This window comes from Dipodomys merriami, unplaced genomic scaffold, assembly GCF_024711535.1.
Source record: "Dipodomys merriami isolate MVZ:Mamm:240054 unplaced genomic scaffold, mDipMer1.0.p SCAF_561, whole genome shotgun sequence".
NCBI classification, from domain to species: Eukaryota; Metazoa; Chordata; class Mammalia; order Rodentia; family Heteromyidae; genus Dipodomys; species Dipodomys merriami.
The window spans coordinates 582,406-608,628 of NW_027206137.1; positions in this window are offsets into that span (position 1 = coordinate 582,406).

Here is a 26,223-nt window from a genome sequence, read left to right on the forward strand (position 1 = left end):
TTCTACTCAACACCAGCAAGAACTGACAAGGAGAAGACATCTTCATCCTGCAGATCTCAGAAGAGAGACAACCCAGGAACCAAGACTCTGGCGTGAGTAGAAGCATGACATCCTCACTCCTTCTCAGGGAGCAGAGGAGGGAAGGCCACCCCTCCCCATCCCCACTACCAGAGATCTCCATCTTTGATACTGACAAAGGGCTGGCTGGGCAGCTAGCTCCAACTCAGGACTTGGAAGAAAACAAAAGATTGATTTAGCAGGTCACAGGAACCTAACCTGACTTGGCAGGCTCAGCAACACCCAGGGAAAAGTCACCCAGCCCAGGCAGAAAAAGCTCCACCCATACAGGAGTGGTTTTGTTCACTGGGTAAATAGAGCCAGAGGCAGCCCCTTCCTACAGCAGCCTTGACAATCAATGGAAATTCAGTAAACATAAAGCATGAGAATGGCTCCAGGATGGGCTCTGTGAGTGTCTCAGAAGCTAGCCCCTCAGGGAAAAGCTACAGTTTGCTGAAAGGCCTCAACTCTACCCAGAACCTAGCCTCATCAAAGCATCTCCAAAATAGAGGAAACAGCCATCTCCCTCTTTTGTGATACTCAAAGCAGATCTCCTCCCAGAGAACTACCCTAGGAGGAGGATCACAAAATCTTGGATAAAGCAGAGCAATTTTCTGCTTACCCAAACAAACTGACTTAAGAAACCAATCAACCCACAGGAAAATCAAACACCATAATCATACCAGAGACTCCAACAAGAGACTGGTTATGGACACAAGGGACATACAGGATCTTCCCATGCCCCTCAAAAATATCAAAGAACTCTTTTATTGTACCGTTTTTTAAAAAAAAACTTTTTTAACTTTTCTTAATTTTTAATTTTTAACTTTAAAAATTGTTTTCTATTAAACTTTTTTTCTTCCTCATAATTTTTATTTTAGGGGTATATGTGTGTGGGTGTTTTTGTTCATATAGGTTTACTAATGTTTTGATCCTTTATTTTCTTTCTTTCTCATTCTTTTCACATTCTCTTCTCTTTTGTTCATTTTTGCGTGACTTAATTGCTGTTCTGCTCACCCTCAAATATACCCGTGGTTGATTAGACTTAAATTCCTTACTAGCAGTACTACCTCTTTATACCTATATACTATTTTAAGCATTTTTATTTTTTAGGTTTTCAGGTCTTCTTCCTATCCCTCCACCTTTCTCATCCTGTCCCCGTTCTTCTCGGTATATTACATTTCTAATTTTGCAGAATTTTAAAGTGTTTCACTTTTTAATTATAATTCTTGTTTTTCTTCTCTCTTTTTTCTTTTTCTTCTTTTTTTCTCTCTCTCTACTATCATTCTATCCAATCTATTTCCCTCTTTGAGAGTAGGACTTAGTTAATTCAACACTCCCTTTATCTTTCCACAGCCCTCTATTCCTATTTTTACCCACATCTTACCCTAAACCTAATAATTTCTGGTTTGCCAAATTCTTCTTTGCTGTTCGTAGTCCATTAATACACAGTTGTTTGATGTTGAATAAATATACCTGTTGAACTAGATTGTATCTGCAGACTTTTGACTGTTCAACTACACACTTTGGTTGATGCTTGCATTAAGATAGTATTCTAGCACAAAACTGGTGTTACTTTCATCCCAAATGGGCAGAAGAAGATGGAAAAACAAAAGAAAAATGGCAAGTCCTGGTATCTCAAGTCCCACTCATGAAAATCAGGGGACAGAAGAGACAATGAATAATCCAGAGGAGAGCTCCCATAAAGCTCTACATACACTACTGGTAAACATGGTAAATGAAAAGATTAAAACCTGCAAAAGACTCACTGTGAACGTGATAAGGAGAGAGGAGGCAAACCAAAGATAAATACTGGAATATCATGAGCTTGAGGAAGCTACTCAAAGATTGATACAGGAATTGCATGAGCAGCTTGAGAACACTCAAAGAGAAATAAAGGAATGGTGTGAACAGGCTGAGATCAGTCAAAGAGACAGGAATTGCATCAGCTGGCTGAGGACAGACAAAGAGAAAGTCAGGAATGCTGTGAGAATGCTCAGAACACTGAAAGAGAACTACAGGAATTGCATGAACTGAGGAAGCTAATCAAAGAGTAATAAAGGAATAGAGAGAGCAGGATGAGAATACACAAAGATCACTAAAGACATTCATGGAATCCATGAATGTCTGAAAGAAGCTGAAAGAAGTCAGGGAGTCCACAAAGAGAATGCTGAATGGAAAACAACAGAAGGAATGGGAGTCAAGGAAACCATAACCAATCAACTAAGTGATTTGAGAATAAACACTGAACACCAAATTAAGGAAGTAAAGTTCATACAAGATGTAAAACAAAGCCCCAACAAAGAATTTGAAGCCATCAAAGCCGACCAAATAGAAGGAAAAGAAATATAAAAACAAAGTTGAAAGTCTTGATAGTAGGCTAGACCATGCAGAAGATCGAATATCAGGGATTGAAGACAGCCTAGATATTATAGAGAAAGAACATACAACCGTACAAGACAAATCCATGAAATATGATAGATCTATCCAAAACTTGGCAGACACCATCAGAAGGCCTAATCTGAGAATAATGGGTGTAGAGGAGCACTTAGAGACAGAAGTTAATGGTCTAGGAAATTTTTTAACAAAATCTTAGCAGAGAACTTCCCAAACATGCAAAAAATAGGCCTATTCAGATACAATTAGCTTTTAGACCTCCAAATAGACAAGACCAGAATAGGACATCCCACCATCACAGTATAATCCACACAGGATCAATTCAGACCAAGGAAAAGATCCTTAAAGCTGTCAAGGAGAAAATATTAATCATATATAAAGGGAAATCAGTCAGAATCACCTGAGATTTCTCAGCAGACACAATTAAAGCAAGAAGAACCTGGAATGATGTATGCCATGGCCTAAAGACAAACAATTATCAACCAAGAATACTGTATCCAGCTAAACTCTCCTTCATAACCAAAGGTCAAACAAAAACCTTCCATAGCAAAGAAAAATTGAAACAATATATATCCAACAAACCAGTCCTACAAAAATTCTTAAAGATGTCCTACACATAGAAAACCAGCAACTCCACAATAAAGGCCAAGAAATAGCCCCTAAACTGAGAATCCAAGAATCATAGGAAGAACCCAGTTGCTGCAGCACACAAGAAGGTGGATAACATGGCACAAACTCCCAAATACCTCTCATTCCTATCTCTCAACGTTGAAGGACTTAACTCTCCAATTAAGCAACCTAGACTGTCTAGTTGGATTCAAAATCAAGATCCTTCTATCAGCTGCCTTCAGGAGTCACACCTTGCCCATAAAAACAAACACATTTTCAAGGTGAAAGGCTGGAACAAATTCTACCAAGCAAACGGCCCCCATAAACAGGCGGGAGTTGCAATCCTAATATCAGATAACATAGACTTCAAATTAAAATTATTGAGAAGGGATAAAATATGTCACTACATACAAATTAATGGATCTCTCTTTCAGGAGGATATTACAATTCTAAATCTCTATTCACCGAAAAACGGAGCACTAATAGTTAGCCACTACTTTCCCTCAAATCCCACATAGATCCAAAGATATTAATTGGGGATTTTTAACACATCACGCTCCCCACTAGATAGATTAACTCAGCAAAAACTCAACAGAGAAACCACAAATCTAAACAACTGCATATGTCAACTAGATTTAACAGACATCTACCTTATATTTCATTCAGGCAGCATCCAAATACACATTTGTCTCAGCAACATATGGAATATTTTCTAAAATAGACCACTTTTTGGGTCAGAAAGAAAACTTGTCCAAATTCAGAAACCTTGAAATTATACCTTGGATTCTCTCAGACCACAAGGGTATAAAATTAGAACTCAACACCAAAAACCACCAAAATCCCGTAACACATGGAGGCAGAACAACACACTGCTGAATCACGAGTGGGTCATGGAAGAGATTAGAAACGAAATTCAAAGGTTCAAGATATTGAACAAAAATGAACACAAAAATTAACAGCACCTATGGGACACAGCAAAGGCAGTACTCAGAGGCAAGTTTATAGCTCTTAGTTCCTACATCAACAAATTGGAGAGATCTGAAACTAACAGTTTAATGACACATCTGAACCTCCTTGAAAAAGAGCAGCAAGATAAACCCCAATCCAGTAGATGGAAAGAAATAATTAAAATTAAATCAGAAGTAAATGAATTAGGATTAGAAAAAAAACATATATAGGATCAACATAACAAAGAGGTGGTTCTTAGAAAAAATGAACAAAATTTACAGATCCTTATCAAATCTTATCAGAAAAAGAAGAGAACACACCCAGAAACATCACCACAGAAACAACCAAGATTCAGAATATTATAAGGGAATACTTCTCAAAACTTTATGCTAATAAGTGTGACAAATGGACAGAAATGGACCTTTTTCTAGCGAATATTGACATGCCAAAAGAAAGCCAAGAAGAGTTAAACCATCTTAACAGGCCCATATCAAGCACTGAAATAGAAACAGCAATAAGAAACTTCCCAGCTAAGAAAAACCCATAACCAGATGGTTTTCAGCAGAATTCACACCAAGCAGAGCTCACACCAATACTGCCCCAACACTTCAATAAAATTGAAAAAGAAAGTTCACTACCAAACTCATTCTATGATGCCATCATACCCTCATCCCCATACCAGGCAGGGACTCATCAAAAAAAGAGAACTATTGGCAGTTTTCTTTGATGAACATTGATGCAAAACTTCTCAACAATATTTTGGCCAATCGACTTCAACAATTCATCCAAAAAATCATACTATGAAACAGGATTCATTTCAGGGATCCAAAGCTGGTTCAATATAGGCACATCAATTAATATAATTCATCACATAAACAAGAGAAAGCATAACAACCACAACGTTATCTCAATAGATGCAGAAAAACCATTTGACAAGAGCCAACACCCCTTTATGATGAAGGTTCTGGAAAAATTAGGAATCCATGGAACATTCCTCAATACAGTAAAGGCTGTATATGACAAACCTACAGCCAGCATTATACTTAATGGTGAGAAACTAAAGCAATTTCGTCTTAACTCTGGAACAAAACAAGGAATTCCACTCGCTCCACGTCTGTTCAAAATACTATTAGAATGCCTAGATACAGCAATAAGACAAGATGCAAATATAAATGGGATCTAAATAGAGAAAGAATAAGTTAAACTCTCCCTTTTTGCAGGTAACATGATCTTGTATTTAAAGAATCACACAGATTCCACTACCAAATTACTCAAACTTATTCTAGTTTGGCAAAATAGCAGGGTATAAAACTAACCCTCAAAAATCAATGGCTTTTCTGTATGCCAACAATGAGAAAAGTGTGGCTGAAATTAGGAATGCAACTCCATTAGTAATAGCCCCACAAAAAATAAATTACCTAGGAATTAACTTAACCAAAGAAATTAAGGACCTCTATGATGAGAACTTTAAAAACCTGAAAAAGGAAATCAAAACAGAACCTAGAAAGTGGTAAAAACTCCCATGCTCCTGGATTGGAAAGATCAACATCATGAAAATGGCAATACTTCCCAAGGCTATCTACAAATTCAATGCAATACCTATCAAAATTCCAACCTCACTCTTCAAGGAAATAGAAGAGGCAATCCAAAAATTCATATGGAACAATAAAAGACCCCGAATAGCAAAAACACTCCTCAACGGAAAGAACACTGCTGGAGGAATATCAATACCAAATTTCAAACTCTACTACAAAGCCATAGTAGTAAAAACAGCTTGGTATTGGCATAAGAACAGACCTCAGGACCAATGGAATAGAATTGAAAACCCAGAAATGAACCTACAGACCTATAGCCATCTAATCTTCGATAAGGGAGATAAAAAATAGAATGGAAGAAACACAGCCACTTCAGTAAATGGTGCTGGAAAAAAATGGTTAACTACTTGTAGAAAACTAAAGCTAGATACTTATATATCACCCGGCCCGAGAATCAATTCCAAATGGATCAAAGACCTCAGAGTTAAAGCAGACACTCTGAAAACATTTCTGGATGGAATAGAGGACAAACCTTAGGTCTCCTTGGCACAGGCAGAAATTTTCTTAATAGATACCCAGAAACTCAACAAATAAAAGAAAGATTGGACAAATGGGGTTGCAGAGCTTCTGTATGGCAAAGGACATAGCTAGCAAGATCAATAGAAACCCCCGGTTTGGGAGAAGACCTTCACTAGCCACACAATGGACAAGGGTCTCATATCTAAAATATAGATTGAAATCAAAAAATTAAATCCCCCAACAACAAATCTTCAAAGAAACAACTGCCTAATAAATAAGTGGGCTGAAGACTTAAAGAGAAACTGCTCTGAAGAGGAAAGAGGATTTCCAATAGACACAGGAAGAAAAGCTCAACCTCTCTAGCCATAAAAGAAATGCAAATCAAAACAACATTGAGATATCACCGCACCCCAGTTAGAATGGCTATAACCAAGAACTCTAATAACAACAGATGCTGGAGGGGATGTGGACAGATGGGAACCTTACTGCATTGTTGATTGGAGTGTAAACTTGTTCAACCACTTTGGAAAGCAGTATGGATATTCCTCAAAAGACTCCACATAGAGCTCCCCTATGACCCAGCAGTCCCACTTTTGGGCATTTACCCAAATGATCACCAACAAGACCACACTAAAGCTATCAGCACGAATATGTTTATTTCAGCATTATTTACCATTGCTAAGATATGGAACCAACCCAGATGCCCCTCAGTAGCTGAATGGATCAAGAAAATGCCATATATATACACAATTGAATTCTCTGCCTCCATCAGAAAGAATGACATTGCCTCATTTGTTAGGAAATGGAAAGACTTGGAAAAAATTACATTAAGTGAAGTAATCTAGGCACAAAGAAACAAAGGTCCCATAGTTTCCCTTATTTTCAATAACTAGTATATGTCTGAGTGAAGCAGAAAAGTTCAGTTATGTTGATGTTAGGGAAATGAAACCTAAGATATATATTCAATTTTTTTCTTTCATGTGATTGTTTCTAACATATTTGTAAGATGATTTCTTTGTTGCTTTGTATGTCACTCCCCCATACTATAACCCCTGCTTTCACTGTATTTGATGTTGGTATAATTTGTGGAAGGGAAGGGAACAAACAAATCGTTTAAATAGAGATACAGTTTGACCCATTGCAACAATGAGATGTACAAGTCATTATATCGAAAAATTAACTTTACAACTTTGGTGATGGGGGTATAGGGAGCGGTGAATTCGGTGGAGGTGGCTGTCATTTGGACTGCATTTTAAATAGGCTTCAGATTCTTGGAACTTCTGTTTGTCCTAGACGTCTAGCCTTAGAATAACAAGACTATGTCTATTAGATTTTTTATGGTAGTATATTACATTATGGTCTCTAATAAGAGTAGTAAACTGGGTCTGCAAGTACTTCATGTATTTCTAGATAAATTACCTCATTCTCTGCTGTTTCAAGGTAAACAAGATTCGTCATATTATTTAGCTCTTGTCTGCCAATATTTTTTTCTTGTCTCAAGGATCAGATGCCTTCTATGATTCAGAGTCTTCCTCTGCTGCTATTAGAATATTTCAACCATTTGGGGGGAAGGCTTTTTGTAAATTTTCACTTGCAAGGTTTTCTTCCATGTAAGTGTTAATTGAAAATTACAAGGCAGTGTTGTCAGCTTTAACAAACTCAGTATAAAAAAAAAAAAAGCAGACAATGTTATTTCTCAAGACTTTATGACTGTTTGTGGACTTGTTCTGAATCATTTTTATGTGACTCCTACCTCAAAAATGCAACAAAACTAGTTCCACCATCTATCCCATAATGTTCCAGAGTTTTCCTGTTGTTACCATTGATAAATGCAATGAAGGGAACAAGTGACTCATTGAAAATGAACGTAGTGCTAGGTTTCCAGACTTGGAACTATAGTCTAGGAGTTTAGATATGACACCACAGCAGGAACTTGTTCTTAGAAATAAAATACAATCCCTACTGATAAAAATATCTTATCATTTATGAACTTTGAATGCCTTTTTTGTTGCTTTTTATGAAATAATAGCATTTTTTCTGAAGGCTAGGAAATCCAAGCTCAAGGTCTCTTTTGGTTAGGACCCAGGCTCTCTGTTTCCAAGATGATATCTTGTCACTGCACTCTTCTAAGAGGGGTGCTCTATCTTCACTATAGGAGATCTAAGGGCAAGGAGAGGACAATTCTCTTCATCAAACACATACAAGGACTTGTAATCTACTTACCTGTCAAGTACCTCCTAAAGGCAATGCCTCTTTCTAATAGGCCTTGGATGATGAAGTTTCAGTGCTAGTTCTGAGAAGACAATAATATTCTAAACATAGCAAAGCTAGGTGCCAGTGGCTCAAACCTGTAATCCTAGCTACTCAGGAGGATTATATCTGAGGATCACAGTTCAAAGCCAGTCCGGGCAGGAAAGTCCGGGAGACTCTTATCGCCAGTAAACCACTAGAAAACCGGAAGTGGAGTTGTGGCTCAAGCGGTAGAGTACTTGCCTTGAGCTGAAGAGCTGAGGGACAGCGCCCAAGCCCAGAGTTCTAGCCCCACGACCAACCAAAAACAAATGTCCTACACATAGCACAGATATTTATTGAAAATGAAGTAGTAGGTTTTTTTTAATAGTATCCTATACAAAGAAGAGTAGAAAATATTAGGAGTGATTTTTAGAGTTGAAGGTAACTGTCATACAGGAAGTGGACATGGTGGGAGAGGTAGAGTGGAGGAATGCTTTCTTGTTATGATTTGAAGTACCAATGAGAGTTTAACCATGTCACATGAATTATTTTAATGAGAATAAAAATATTTGAAGAAAATTTTGAGTGACAGCCAGACATTGACATTGCAGAAGAACTAAGTCTGATGTTAAAAATCAACCCATTCTAAAATGGAATCTGACAGAGTAGAAATCCTAGAACCCGAGATGAATGCTAAATACTTAAAAGGACTAGATTTTAACAAGAGTATCTGCCTCTTAGTTTTCTATTGGGCCCTTCAAATTATGTAGCCAGAGTGACCAATAATAATTACTTGGATTCTAACAATTCTGATTAATTTTGACTGTTTTTGAGATATATGTAAATAGATTTATGTACTATGTGTTTTTCTTTTGTTTGGTTTCTTTCATTCAACACTGTATTTGTGAGATCCTTCCATATTCGTGTATTTATTGGTAGATTATTTATACTCACACTGCATAGCACTGTTTTCAAGACTTTGTATGTTTAGAAAAAATCTGGAGTGTTTATTAAAGCAGATCTCTAGATCCACTTTCAGAACTTCTGTTTTAGCTACTCTAGGGTAAGTTTTAAGGACTGGTTTTACTAACAATGCCCATATGTGATGCTGGAATGGGGATCGTATCTTGAGAACCATTTCTATAGAGGATGCCATATAGGAATAGACTACCATGCTTTCAATAGGCATTTGGTTTGTGATTACTCTTTTCTTTCTTGAGATAAGGTCTCCCTGTTGCTTAGGTTGGCCTGGAACTCTTTATCAGAATTCCCACTTCTGCCTCTCAAGTGCTGAACTTACAGATATATACCACAATGCCCACCTTTTTCTGATCACTTTAAAAAATATTATTCATGTATTTACTTTTGGCTATACTAGTTTATTCTGATAATCTTCATTAATTCCTTTATTAAAAATAAATAGCTCATGTAGTGAGACTATGTATTATCTTATTTTAAAAAATACATTGTACAGACAAAGGATAATAATGACATCATATTGTTTTCTGAGTGCCAAGCAATAAACTCATTTTATTACCATCTCCAGTTTGCTTATGAGAAAGTAAAAAGTATAGGATGCTGAGGTTGGCAAAGTTCAAGGACATGTCCTTAAGTACCACATCTCTTCCCCTAGACATGCCATATTAAGTATGACAAGCCAGAAGTGTAATCTATATAGGTATAGATCAGAAGATACAGGAGAAATCACTCTCACTGCAGAAATCTCTGCCTTGCATTCATAGAGCCAATACTCCAGCTGATGGGACAGATACAAAGTATATACAATAAAGGATAACAGCAGGTAGGTGGGTACAAGTCAGTGAGCTCAATTTCATTTGATAAAATATACAGAAATAATTCAAAAAGAAAAGAATTGAGTCCTACAATCCACGGAGAAATTTAGTAAACAATGTGAAAGGGCCTTCAAGGCAAGGAGGATATTCTGAGTAAAATATCATATGTTCTGACAACTGAAAATAGTTCTATCTGGTTGAGACATGGGGTGAATACGGATGAATTGCATCGTAGAAAACACCTCATGGGGGCTTTGTTATATGAGAGTTCAGAAAAAGATAAACAAGGGAAATGCGGTCAGATTTGCACTGTGTGTGCATGTGTGTGTATGCGTAGGTACGCATATGTGCAGAGCATGTGTGCACTGGGCCTGGAGCTTGAATTCAGAGGCTAGGTATTGTCCTCAAGGCATTCTCCTGGTTAATTGAAGATGGGACTTTGGACTTTTTTTCCCTCTAGCTGGCTTCTAACCTCAGTCCTCAAATCTCAGCCTTCTGAGCATCTGTGATTATAGATACGAGCCTCTGGTACCTGGTTCAGAAGTAGAAACGGTCAGATAAGTTGATGTTAGGTGAAATGAACCCCAAGATAGGGACTCAAATGTTTTTTTTCTTACTTGCTATTGTTTCTAATATATTTATGAGATGATTTCTTTGTTGCTTTGGATGTCCCTCCCCCACGGTATAACCCCTGTCACTGTATTTGATGTTGGTATCATTTGGGGAAGGGAAGGGAAAAAGCAAAGTGTTTAAATAGGGATACAGTTTGACCCATTGCAACAATGAGAAGTACAAGACGTTATGTCGAAAAACGAACTTTATAACTTTGGTGCGGGGGAGGGGGGAGAAAGACGGGGAGGTGCGGGGAAGAAGGGGAGATGGGAAGGGATGGGAAGGGTAAACAAAGGAGGAGGCAACAATGCTTGATAAGAAATGTACTCATTACCTTGCTTATGTAATTGTAACTCCTCTGTACGGTATTTTCACAATAAAAATAAAATAAAATAGGTTTAAAAATTTGCCTTTTAAAAGATCACTAAGATGTCAGATAAAGGATAGACTATAAAAAAGGAAGAAAACAATACATTGTCATAACTGAAACTTTTAAGGAGTATTCAGTCAATAGTACATTTTCCTCAAAATTTCTAGCCATAATAGAGCAAGTGATTGATGTAATTTTTGTTAGGCACTTTAAGTAATTTCTAATATTAATCTATCTATGCCTACTATATTTATTATCTACTAAAACAAAGATAATGATAAAAATGTCATTCCATTGTAATACTTCACTTGAAATCACTCTGTCTCCAAAGATAACACAATAGATAAGTTACAAAAGTATTCCGGAAAATTACAGACTTGAAAGAAATTGAACTGATTGTAAAAACAAATTATTTCAACTTGATTGATTGGTTCTAAGAATACAGAGTACTTCTAAAGGGTTGGGTATAACAATAGTCATGAAATTAAAAGAAGTGATATTCCTCTGGTATGTGAGAACTCTCTGTTATAGAGCTACAGAACTAGGTATATACATACTCTGTTCCTCTTGAGCAGTACTTTCAAAAATTTTAGATACACTGAACATGTTAATTATGACGATGGCATTAATGATATAGGTAACTACTGTTCATTAAGTGCTTATTGTGAATTGAATGTTTCATTTTTAAATTAATTTTATTTCTAATTAACATTTTTTATTATTGTATAAGTGGTTTCAACTCAATGGTCAAGTGTTTCATTTATATTATTTCAATTATATAGATTAACTATCCTTTCTTTGAAATTTTAGGCATCAGAAGTGTTTTAGATTTCAGATCTGTGATTGGATTTTGGAATATTTGTACATGTGTGTGTGTTTGCATGTATCTTTTAGGACAAGATTGAAATAAAAATATGAAATTTACTGTTTCATATACAATGTACATATTCTGAGGTGATTATATATATATATGTATATATATATATATATATATATATATATATACAGTGTGTGTGTGTGTGTGTGTGTGTGTGTGTGTGTGTGTGTGTGTGTACCTTCATTTTCGCTGAATTACATCAGAGGCAATTGGGAATTTTCCTCTTGTGAGGTCGTGTCAATTCTCTGAAAGCTCTGGATTCAAGTATTTTGGACTTTAGATGTTCAGGTTAGGAATGTTCAGCCGTTTCCAATTCTATGAAGCTGGTATCATTATTCCCAATTAGCGCTAACAAAACTAAGGCTTAAATAATTTATCCAAAACACTCACATTGAATGTGTTAATTACTTACAATGTGAGGATTTAAAGCCTCACATTTATGAGGGTTTTAAGACTCACATGAATGTTACCTAGAAACTCATGTCTTCAATTACGACATAAATCTCTTTGTTCTCTAGATCTGCATGTGATACTCAATTTTCAATAAATAACTAGCTCCAAAATACATGAAATATGTCAAACAATGCATTGAACAAAGCTTTTTAGGGCCTAAATAACTTTCTTTAAATCTTCATAAAAGATAAGAATGATACACAATTAACAGAATCATATCCCATAATTATAGCCATAAGGAATAGGACTATAATTATAACCATAAGGAATAGAAAAAATGTGTAAAATTTAGAACTGATTTCAAAACATTTTCTCAATTAATTCTAAAAAAAAAAGAAAGATAAACATAATGAAAGTAGAGATCTCTATACAATGGACAAGAGAAGGGGTATAAGAGGAAGATTTATATGCAATGGGAACTAGAACAATAGATAAAATATATGTAAGCGCTCGTGCCTGCTATCACAGCTACTAAGGAGACTAAATCTGAGGATCCTGATTTGGAGCTTAGCCAGACAGGAAAGCCTGTGAAATTATTTCTGATTAACAAGAAGTAGATGAGTGGTTTAAGTGGTAGAGAGCAGAGAGCCAGCCTTGAATGAAAAAAAGCAAGGGAAAGCACTCAGCAAGCCCCAGTACTGGGAAAAAAGGGAACACACACACACACACACACACACACACACACACACACACACACACACACACTGCACATAGATATGGAAACTGAGAGTGTGATAGGGCTTAAGGGTTTGGTGGAAAGTATCCCTTCTGATTGCTTTGGTAATTAAACTTTATATCATAACATTATAGAGAGGAATGACCCCCATGAAAATATCAAGTAAATATACAGACATAAAACTATGAGTATTTCAACCCCCAACTCTAAAGCAGAGGGAAGACATTGGGATTTTGTAGAGGGATTAGGCAGCCAAGAGTTGGAGTGTTAAGTTCTGGTTAGCTTGGAACTTGTGTGTCTCAAAGTTTTTGACTATTAAAGGTGTATGTTCTGTTGGGCACTAGTGGCTCACCCCTGTAAATCTTAGCTTAAAAATTGCTTTTTACATATAAAATTAATGATTATAAATACTAAGAATGAAGTTGACATAACTAATTTAAATATTTCATTAGTTATTTCTGGACTTTGACTTTAGTCAGTTTCATATTTCGAAACTAATTTCAAAGTATTTTTATGCTTCCAGCACTTATGTAAGTCCTTGAAAAGCTAGCAGGTGCAAGGCTTAGGTCCTATATTGTATAACAGAACCAATGGTCATGCACCACATGTTACATTGAGTATGCACTGGTGTGGCATGAAGACAGGCACACTTTCTCCTGCATCAACCTATGAGGGAAAACTCCAGTCATTCTCATAGAGGGTTTTGAAACAGAAGGTCAAATTCTACAAATACACACACACACACACACACACACACACACACATACACACACACACACACACACATAGGCATTTTACCAGGGGCAAGATCACAGAAGAGCCATCCTCTTTCCAGTAGTCCCTTTCCTCCAAAGGCTTTTCACTTAGCAACCAGTAATTTTGTCTGACTTATCTCTTAGCATTTATCATAAATATAAAATGGTAAATTTCTAACTACATTGTTCTCTCTGATGTATTCAGTGTCACACTTCTACTGTAAAAAGAAGCCTTTTCTTCACATCTATTTACTATCTAATTTATATAATTATCCATACATCTACCCACATAGCCATCTATCTATCTATCTATCTATTTATCTATCTATCTGTCTGTCTGTCTGTCTATCATCACTGGTGTCTTGCACTTTTGGAAGAACCAATGTGTAGCCTTGGATTCTTATTCTATCCAATGGATTATTGTCTACTTACATTTTCATAGATATGGCCAAATGGGACTTTTTTAGAATTGATCAATTGCCATATTCTTTTGTGGTGTCCCCAGATATTTATATATATTATTTTCCTAGGAACTCTAGATCTTATTAGTGTGGAAAGGTACTAAGGAAAAAAGATTTGAGTGCTTGATAATGTGTTTAATTAATTTTCTTTAGTAAAGAAAGCTAGAAAACACAAAATATGTCCATGCATTCAAACTTCTACTAAGCTTTACATTCTAATCCAGACTTCATAGAATTTTTCCTTTACTATCAATATTCCTTTTGTAATGCCCATCTATAATGAGAAATTTTGTTCCCACTATAAATACATTTCCTTACTTGTTCAATTTATGTAGTTCTACAATATACACAAAGTTTCAGAATAACTAAATTCTTACACTCCTAAAAAGGACAGCAAAAAAGAGTTTATAATTTTTCCACGTTTTTATTTAGTAAGAGCTTGCTGAATAACCTAGGGTAGCCTCAAAAGCATGATCCTTCTGCCTCAACCTCCCAAGTAATAAGTATACAAGTCTGTTTAACCACCACCTCTAACATTGCCTTTGCTAGGCAAGCTTTTTGCCACTAGCTATATGTTAACTCTTTATCTTCTTTAGATTAAAGATATAACGTAAAGCTATTATATGCCAAAATAACTGGGATAAGTTGGATTTATTTAATACTATTTCTGGTTCATTATCAAATGTGAGGTATGGATAATTTCTACTCCACTTATTAGCTTAAATAAAACTTTCTAATGCTCTGAATTAAGTTCTGTTAGGTGATTTCAGTATCTTTGTTTTTCTGTGAAGAAATTTCCCTTTGAATCTGTTGTGTTTCAAAATAGCAGTGATCTGGTCTCTAATTTCAGCTCTGTTAACCTCTGAACAAGTGGTGAGTTTCAACACACTTTTACTGAAAAAATTGAATTTTATGTAATAATTGCTACAGGATTTTTTTAAAAGTAGGAATTGGAAGAGGTAAGTTGTTACCTATCTTTCTGCTCTATTCCACCTCTTTTCTTTCTGATTTCACAGGCAGAAGAGATACTATTTGAAGTTTGTTGACAAACATTTCTTAAGATGTTGGGTATATTCTAGGCACTGAAACAACTAGATCTATCTGAGGATTAGCATCTAGTGTCAAAATGAAATTGTCCTGTGACATGAGGCATCCACTGAGAACATTATAAGCTTTTTCTACATGATATATCAAAAAAGTACATGTTTTTTGACTAATAATAAGCACATTTCTGTTTATTTTAAAGTATATTTTTGCCTGGTTTGCTTTCCCTCTAGTGATTAAATAGCAAAACTAAATTTCTCACTTGGAGTCCTATGTATCAAGTTTGTGTAAGAGTGTGAAGATCCATTACTGACATCACTATACTATAAATCATTGTAAATAATTTTTAAGATGGGTCAAATCTATGTAACCTAATTTGGACCCACCAAATGAAAATTATGTGTTCAAAATTAATTTTTTCATATGTATTTACAAATGATAAAAAGAAGACACAAGACAATGTATCTTAAACAATAGGGGAAAACCTCTTCACACAAAATTTAAATTAAGTAGGAAAAATATTAACATGAAGTGTTTTTTGTCTCATTTTCTCCCTAGATTCTATGAGGTGTGCACCATCTTTCTCTATAGTCTAAACAGATTATTGCTTATTTCTGTTAAATTCCGATGATGCAGTTGATAAGATTTCCTTCTTTTGCCTTAATTGCTGGTGAAAAGAGTATAGTAATGAACTAGAGAATGCACAAGGAACTCCCATGGACTTATGAGCAAGTTTATGCTAGAATCCAGAAAATCCTTTCCCTGTATCTCTCCTCTTCTGAAAGGAAAGCCTTGGATAAAGCCAGTGTTTATTACTAAATAATGGTCCATTTTGAGGATATATTTTTTGAAGATTTAAAATTATATGATGTTCCTCATACTTTGACTGATGGTTAGTGATCATAAGCAATTTGTAGGCCTTATGTGGGTTCTCTTTCTTTTTCTGTGCACAGGTCTGTTCTGTGGACAAATATAAATTAATGCTCAGATACAATTTCTGTTATGTATGATTGGGTGGAAAGGGGAACAGTAAGAGGGATAAACCTGATATTATTCTTAATAGTGAAGCGAGAATAAAGCCAGTCACTGCAGACACAGCACTTATACACTCAGCAGCATGCACTGGAGGATTTTTTAAATTTTAATTTTATTGTAAAGGTGTTATACAGAGGAGTTGCAGTTATATAAATAGTGCAATGAGTACATTTCTTGTTGAACAGTGTTACCCCCTCTCCTGTTTTTTTTTTTCTTTTAGAGGATTTTTCTGACACGAGACAACAAAAACAGTGCCCACAAATTCCAGGAGTTGGTTCTAAGAGTTATCAATCATAGTTTTTAATGGACACGAAGTCAAAAGTGACCATGCCTGGCCTTGTAGCAAGATTCAAAATGTTGGCCAAATATTGTCATAAAACATTCAGGTGTTAGCTGGCTGGTGGCTCATTCCTGAAACCTCGCTACTCAGGAGGCTTAGATCTGAGGATTGAGGTTCAAAGCCAGACTGGGCAGGCAATTCCGTAGACTCATCTCAAATTAAGTACCAAAGACCTGGAAAAGGAGGTGTGACTCAAGTGGTAGAACATTAACCTTGAGCAAAAACCTCAGGAACAGCAAGCTGGCTCAGAGTTCAAGCTGTAACATACCAAAAAAAAATCAATCAAACAAACAAAAAGAACTGATATACTCAACAATCTTGTTAAGGGAGGTTTTCAGATAACAGACGGCAGACAAGAGCTAGGTAACAGAATTGCTAATACAGAGTAAGGGCCAATTCTTAAGAATTAAATCTCAATGTATCCTGGGTTTAGGTTAACATACAAGGTCTCTAATGATTAGATGTTAATTAGGTTACTTACAGAGGCTTTAATACTTTGGCCATAAAATATATCCATTTCAAACAGGTGTTACTTCATACAAATAACACCTTATATGAAGCATGTCTATGTGGGAATCTATACGATTGGATTCCTGTTGTTTACAATAAACAATCTTATGCCAGGTATACCCCGCTGTGAATGACAACTTTCTTGTTAGCAATACCCTGGGTTTTTGGTTAAAGGATATTATCCTTAGAATATTTGTTTATAAGGATATTTAACTAGTCATCTTTTCTCTTCCCTAGAAGTATCCTCTTACAATGGAAACGAATGAATTGGAAACATTTTGTTTATTTCCCAGATGGCAAAATCCAGTGGGTTGAAATCCAGCCAAGTTCTTCCTTTCTGAAATCTGAATTCATTTTGTAATTACTTAAGAACAGAATCAGATAAACTTTAAGGAATTTTGTTTGTCTCATATTCATTTACCTAGTAAATGTATCTCACATCAAATTTTAATAGGTAAAACAGTTCAAGCATTGGTGGCTCATGCCTGTAATCCTAGCTATTTAAGAAGCTGAGGTCTGAGGATCATGGTTTGAAGCCAGCCAGGACACAAAAGTCCATGAGACTCTTACCTCTAATCAAACTCTAGAAAATCACAAGTGGCTCCATGGCCCAAAGTGGTAGGGCACTAGCCTTGAGCAAAAGAGCTCAGGGACAGTGCTCAGACCCTGAGTTCGAGCACCACGACTCACACAAAAAAAGGAAAGGAAAGAAAAGAGGAACGAAAGAGGGAATGAAAGTGGGAAGGAAAAAGGGAAGGGAAGGGAAGGGAAGGGAAGGGAAGGGAAGGGAAGGGAAGGGAAGGGAAGGGAAGGAAAGGAAAGGAAAGAAGGAAAGGAAAGGAAAGGAAAAGAAAGGAAAGGAAAGGAAAGGAAAGGAAAGGAAAGGAAAGGAAAGGAAAGGAAAGGAAAGGAAAGGAAAGGAAAGGAAAGGAAAGGAAAGGAAAGGAAAGGAAAGGAAAGGAAAGGAAAGCACTGGCCTTGAGCAAAAGAGCTCAGGGACAGTACTCAGATCCTGAGTTCAATCACCATGAGTCACACATACAAAAAGAAGAAGAAGGAAAGGAAAGGAAGGAAGGAAGGAAAAAGTAAGGAAAGAAAAAACTTACACATGATACTTAAAAACGTGCTCTTTACTATCTGGCATAAGGGAGATGGGACAAATTGATATAATCTGGGCAGTTTTTGTGACCTTTCCTCTTTGAATTTAACATATTCTCTCAGTGTGATATAATAAGGATGCATTATGCTAGGGGATGTTATCCTGTCTTATAAAATCAAAGCATACTCACCCAAAATGCAAAATAGGAGTAAACGTAATAGAGAAAGTCACATTTACTAATGTTAGTAAATAGAATAAATAGAGTAAGTGTAAGTAAAACTAGTAGAGTAAGTAATATTTACTAATGTTAGTAAATATCCTTTAATGATATATATTCTCTCTTGAATGGGATCAACTTAATTTATCATTAATAAATTCATGACCCATTATCAAATTCAGAAATCTCTCTTAGCAACATCTCATACCACCTGGAAATATTTTGTAAAGAAATTGTTATATCTCAACCATATCTTCTCATGAACAGTTTCATATCAAACTAAATGTCAGTAGATTTCCTTCCAGTTTAGTTTTTGCTCATAGTTAATGAATAAGCAAGAATTAGATATCTTGCATATAAATAATACAAAAGAAAAGAAAACTAAGCAATATTAGGACTATGAGTCTGTTGGCTTTGTGTCTTCCACTTGATGGGCTTTGATACACTAACTACTATGAAAATTTACTTTTTAAAAAAGAATCCATGGGCATTTAGAGCTATAACATCAGTGCAGAGAAATTACACATGGTAGGAGCATACAGCTTCTCTGAGACTTTTGACAAAATATGTGAGCAATGGTACATGCCATATAAATCTATTTTTATTTCATATTTATTTATATTTATAGTGTATTTATTATATCATAATATTTATATATTTATTGCTGATACCATGGTTTAAACTCAAGGTCTTGTGCTTGCTTAGCTTGTTTTCTTTGCTGGCATTTTACTACTTGAACATGTCTCCAGTCCTGTTTTTTGTTGTCTATTTCGGAGATAGATTCCCAAGTCCTTTTCTGCCTGGGCTGGCTTTGAACAGTGTTCCTCTGAATCTGAGCCTCCTGAGTAGCTAAGCTTATAGGCATAAGCCAACTCTATTAAGCCACCTCTGTTTTGGAGATTTCATGACAGTTCAAATGTAACTATAGGCTTAAAGAGAAAGATATACAGGATAGACTATTATATATTTTTGAAAAGCAATTAAATTATAATCAAATCCACGTCCTTGAATATAGATGATATAGATTTTAAGAAAAAAGTTTGAAACTACTAATTTGCCAATCTTAATGAGCTTTTATTTATTTATTATTGTCTAATCTATTATTGAAAATAGCTCTAAAAAAATCTTATGTTCTACCCATATTAGTAACATCTCAATGTGGAAACAGCTTTTGCTTGAAGTACAATTGAATCTCAATGTGGATGGTACTCAGGAGTTTGTAGAGGAGCCTCTGCTGGCCTCCTAAAGATGTGCCTACTGCCATCAGAGTACTGGCTGCCAACCTTCTGCCTTTCAAGTCCAGCAGATGAGGGATTCTAAGAAACATCACTTCTTGCCTGTGAAACACACTGGGCATAAAAAGAGGGTTACCACAGGCCAAGGATGGATACTATAGCTTACTATCTCACTATCTGGTACATTGACATTTTATTTAAAGCATCTGTACGCAATCTTTGTATGTTAACATTCATGTATTTACCTCAAAGATATGAATTATATCTTCTTTATATAAAAATTAGCAACTTTAAAGTATAGATTGAAGGAAATTCAAAATGGATTTGTCTCATAGTTGAAAGTAATCATGTCAAGAAGACATAATCTTTTGATACTTATATTTATCATTTTAGTCACAAATGTTGCAGAATACTCTGAATTTTGCTTTGTGTTTTGATAAGCAAGAACTTGGTTTATCATTCTTCAGTGTCACAAGCATGACTAGAAGACAATAATGGTTGGGATAAATTTGTGATCTTTTCTTCATTAGAAAAAAGGTTTTAAGAATCAACATATAAGTATGTATTTACTTCAGTTAACAATACTATTTTTAAGTGTTTAATATTTATTTGAAATCATTCCAGGGAACCATATGGAAGGGGCTAATAATATTCCTCTTCCTACTACTCGTCGTCCTCCTCCTCCTCTTCCTCGTCCTCCTCCTCCTCCTTGTCCTCCTCTTCATCCTTCTCCTTCTCCTCCTTCACGAGTCCTGGGCTTGAACTCTGTATGGGCACTGTACCTGAGCTGCTTTTGCTCAAGGCTAGCAGTATACCACCTGAGGCACAGCACTACTTCTGGCTTTTTCTGTTTATGTGCTACTGAGGAATCAAACCCAGCGCTTCATACATGCTAGATAAACACTCTACCACTAGGCCACATTTCCAGCCCAACAATACTATTTTTAAATTAAGGATCTGTAGGAAACAAATTGGTAGTTTGTCAATTTGTTTTTCACATGAATGGTTTATACTGGATATATTTATGAGTTATTGAATTATCAAGTCCTTTTATGTGTAAAATTGTTTGAAATGATGCTATATATCAGACATTCATATCTAAATTTTATGAGGAAGAAATATGGAGGCTAACATCACAGATAGTCAGTGATATTATCTAGGAATTGGATCTAGGTGGCTCCTGTTAACCAATTGCAATTGAAGGTAATATTATAGAACTAGTGGGAACTATATGTTTTTTTTATTTCAGTATACTAAAAGCCAAAGAGCTGAAGTATCTTGCCTTTGACTATATTGTGAACTACAGAGCTGGAATTATAAGGTACAATAGCAAGGCTACGTTAAGCAAGGTTGTAGCAAACTTGAATCTCAGTGGATTTAATATAGAAAACTGTGATTTATTCTTTCATAATGGCTACTAGGTATTCAGAACACCCTGAGAAATGTATTCTACTTCCCTTACTGCCTTAGACTGGAAGTGACACATTAAATTCCTTTACAAAGAATGAAAACAAATGATCTCAACCTCACTTTCAGAATGTGTGCAGGAATGTAGCCTTCTTACAGATGTCCCTATCAGAATGAGTCCTTATACTCAGCCACTTACTCTTATCGTGACACTTACCTGTGTCTCAACTTAGATACTGTGAACTTTGAATCTGGTCTGATGTTATTCAAAGAAAATTTGTATCCCTAAGAACTGTTTATTCTTAGCTTTCCTTGCTTTAAAAATATTAACTTAAATATTAAAAAAATATTATTATTCTTATAATGGATGGAATTTGGGATATTTTCTTTATCATACTCAATATTAGACAACAATAAACCCTTATTCAAAATTGATGGAGAAACTCATTAGGCTTCAAGAAAGAATTTAGGTTTCAGATTTATTTCTTCAGGTTTTATAGTGAAAATGGGCACTCTGAACATTTCATATCCCTACTTTCTCTTGAAAAATGTCATTCTATAGCTTCAACTACATTTTCTTAGGTGAAATAGCTACAAAAAATATCATTGTAAAACAGAGGAAAATTAAGCCAAGAAATGATGTTTTTATAGTACTCTGAACAAAAGCCATGGTATATAAATGAGAGACATACACTTCATATTTATCATATTCATATAATATATAATGATGCAAAAATTCTAAAATTAAGTAATATTTTAATAAAATATGTAAACCTCACTCTACACTGACAGCAAAGGACAATAAAATATGGTAGAACAATTTAATATCACCAAACAAGTTGTGCCATGAAGATTTTACTCTGCAGCCATGTGCCCATATCAAAGGCCTGGATCATAGCCTCTGGGAGCTTTGGAAAGCTCTATCTTTGTACAGAGAATTTGGGACAAACCAGAGGCTTTATACTAAGGATGACACGTGTGAATGTTTTTGTTATCCTAGGATGCTGACCATAGTATGTAAGTTTACTTCAATGAAGACAGGAGGTTATAGGGACTGAGTCTCATAGCTGATTCATGCCTCCATGAGCAGCCCCCAGTAAAAACCCTGATGTTAACACTCTTGTGAGTTTCTCTGGTTGGTACCAAACCTTGTCTCATACTGTTGCTGGGGGAATTAACTTCTGTCTGCTTCTACTATATTAGTCGAGAATAACTCAAAGTTTGCTGATGGACTTTGCTGTCGGGTTTGTTTTTAATGCCTTTGCTTCAGTTTTCACTGCAATAAATGGCACTGCTTTACCCAGGTCTTCAAGTCTTTCCAGTGAATTACTAAAAAGGAGGGAGTTCTTAAGTCCTTTAAAGCTCAAAATGACTAAAAGTTCATAAATAAACTATTTTCTAAACAAATTATGAGACCAAGTATCATAATAATATTTCAAGTATTTGTTAGGCACTTTTGAATGAATATCCTTTTCTCTGTTTTCTCTAAAGACAAAGAATCCAGCATCGCTTTAATCTGTAGAAGTCTTAAAAGCTTTGTGCATAAGGGTATGAGTTTTAACCTAATCTTACAGAGCTCAGGAGAGAATAGAGCAATGCTTGAAAGCTGCAATCCAGACAACAGTGTAATGAGAAGAAATGAGTTGAAATGTGACTAAGAGGTAAGTAAAAAGTTAGTCCTAACAATGTAGATTGGGGCCAAGTTGAAGAGGTTTTTGATTTTTCTGTTGTTTTCCATGAGACCAACAGATACACTTTCAGTAAATTTCAGTTAATCAGATTTCTGAAAGTTTCTGTATGAAGACAATTCCCTATAGGGATCTCTGTATGCTGCTAAATTCTAATCAAAATCTTACTGTTAGAAAAAGCACCTGTAATAAGGATACTGCAGTATTCCACACATATTCTCTCATTGTGACGTCCTTATCAAATTAACACAATACAGAACTGCAAAACTGATTTGTCTCCAGCCAGAAGTTGTTTTCTCCACCTACCATCTAAGAATCCAGCTATGTTCTCTTGGATTATTGTAAATCACAGTAGTAAAGGTTTCACAATCACAATCATAATTTGAGTAATGAAATATGATGCAAATCCACTTCTGTCCCAGTTTCCCTGTGTTTTCCATGGCTCTAAAGCTTCCAGAATGACTGTTGTCAGAAAGATGCACTGGCATTTATGTTATTGATCACAGAGAACCTGAGTGCATACTGGTTTCTTTGGAAGTTATTTTTGAGGGATGAGGGTTAGAATGGGTGGAATTCATATGTGTCAGGTTGAGGTAAATATTTGGATTACACAAGAACATGAGGACCTCATGTAGGGTTTCAAAGGTTATAGCTTCATGATGACCACCTCACATTTTCACTTGCACCAGCTTGGCCACTGCCTTTTCCCCACTGCTATATAAAGATAATATATGAAAGATATGCACTGATTTTAGTTTGTATTGTTTGTTTGTGTTTCTTCTGTCAAATGTGGAAAATAAAGGCAATCTATACTTGATGCTCCTTAATTTGATTCACTTCAAAATTCAGGTGTTTTGGCCATATTGTAGTACTAATTCTCACAACTATAGGCTATCTTTCACATTTATGAACGTATCATCTGTATTTATATTATGTGAACATTTATTCCATTTGCTTCTTACTATTTAGTAGACATGAGCTTGCAATACACTAAAATTAGACCTCTTATTTATTTCCTTTTCCTTAAAATTATATTCTTTCATATATTTCCTATCTCAATGTCATCAGTGTCCAAGGTGATTTTTAAGTCAGAATCTGCAATCATTATTACTTTTCCCACTTCTTCATAAGTCCATTTAGCCACCATGTTCCAGATAATTTACTGCCAGAAACTTCATTATCCTATGCTCATTTTTTCCTGTTTTCCTATATATAAACAGCAGCATTAGTTTAGGCAATTATTCTTGTCTGATTCCTGTTTCTTATTTTGTATTTTTCATTTTGAAAATATATCATGAAATGTTGTAACAGATGCTTAGAGTATAGAGCAAGAGACATAAAAAGGTCAAGGTAAATCTTGTTTCCCTATGCTGCTAATCCTAGAGGAGTCTTCTATTGAGGAAAACGAACTGGAGCTATAGAACTGGAGTTCTATTGATATGTTAGGCTGAGCACCTGGGTGGAGATGTTGAATTGATGACTGACCCATAAATTGGATTTAAGGATACAGATTTTGGAAGTCACCTGGTTAGTAGTGGTATCAAAAAGCCCAAAGGTTGGATAAGGTCAAAAGGAACTGAGTCTAAGTAGAAAAGGTAGCTGTCTGTAGACTAATAAGTAGAAATTTCCAATTATTTAGGGGATGAGATAAAGGGGACAAGGGAAGTATAATGTAGGTGAAGGTCAGCTACAGGGAAGTGTAGTTGTAGATGTGGGAGGGAAGGGATGGTAGGGGAAAAACAAAGGAGGAGGCAACAATGCTTGATAAGAAATGTACTCATTACCTGGCTCATGTAACTGTAACCCCTCTGTACAATATTTTCACAATAAAAAAATTATTAAAAAAAGAATAATTGAGGTGATTAAGCAGGAGCTTCCAGAGATGTGTGGTGTTGGAAACCAAGTGATAGGCTCTGTGAACTGATGGTGAAGGGGAAATAGATGAGAACTATTAGCAACTTGAAGCTTATTGGTGACTTTCCAATTCTACTAAAACATTGGGGCAAAAATCAATTATGAACAGTGTCTAAAAAGAATTAGATAATACATTGAGAAGGAAGAGTATAAGTGAGGTGTATAAGGAAGAGTATATAAGTGAGCAGAGAATTGGGATGGTTTTCTAAAAAGAGAAGTACACTCTAAAAGGGTTTTTGAGATGAGAGGTGTTTCATGCTACTGAGCAAGAGAAAATTGATGGTACAGGAAAGGAAGAAGAGAGGGAGCAGAGTAATGTTCTTGAATAAGCAAGAGGGGATTGGATCTGATACATGAGTGGAAGGACTGGATTTATCTAAGATCATGGAGATTTCCTGAATGCACAGAAGAGGAGGCCGAGTGCATAGCTCAGATGTGGACAGATGAGATGTGATGAGAGCTTGTGAAGTTTTCTTCCTGTTGATGCAATTCTCACTGAGAAATGAAGGTAGCTCAGTGGTATAGCACTTGCTTTGCATGCATAAGGCCCTGGGTTCGATTCCTCAGCACCACATAAGCAAAAAGAAAAAAGCCTGAAGTGGTGCTGTGGCTCAAGTGGTAGAGTGCTAGCCTTGAGCTGAAGAACTGAGGGACAGCGCCCAGGCCCAGAGTTAAAGGCCCACGACCGGACCCAAAAAAATAAAAGAAATGCAAATCAAGGTCATGATCTGGAAGTGAGGAACTGAAAACTTTGGGAGGTAATTTTCTTTTTCTCATGTCTTAAAGAAATTTATATAAGCCTATGAACTGGGTACCTGTAGCTCACATCTGTAATCTTAGCTACTCAGGAGGCTGAGATCTGAGAATCATGGTTCAAAGCCAGCCTAGGCAGGAAAATCTGTGAGATTTTTATATCCAGTTAACCACCAAAAGCCAGAATTGAAGCTGTGGATCAAGTGGTAGAACACAAGCCTTGAATGAAAAAGGTAAAGGACAACACCCAGGTCCTGAGTTCAACCTTTGGGACTAGTACATGTGCACACATGTACGATTGTGTGCACACATGCCACCACACCCACACATGGCTACTTGAATAAAAATAGAACAATTTATACAAGAAGTTGGAGATTTAAAAGATAAAAAACGATACATAAACCTTCAGCTAAGCTGACTAAAGGAAGGCGGAAACAGGCTCAAATGAATAAAATTGTTGGTGGGAGTGTAAACTTGTTCAACCACTTTGGAAAGTAATATGCACGTTCCTCAAAAGACTCCACATAGAGCTCCCCAATGACCCAGCAATCCTACTTTTGGGCATTTACCCAAATGCTCACAAACCAGACCACACTAAATCTACCAGCATGACTATGTTTATTGCAGCCTTATTTACCATAGCTAAGATATGGAACCAACCCTATGCCCCTCAGTAGATGAATGGAT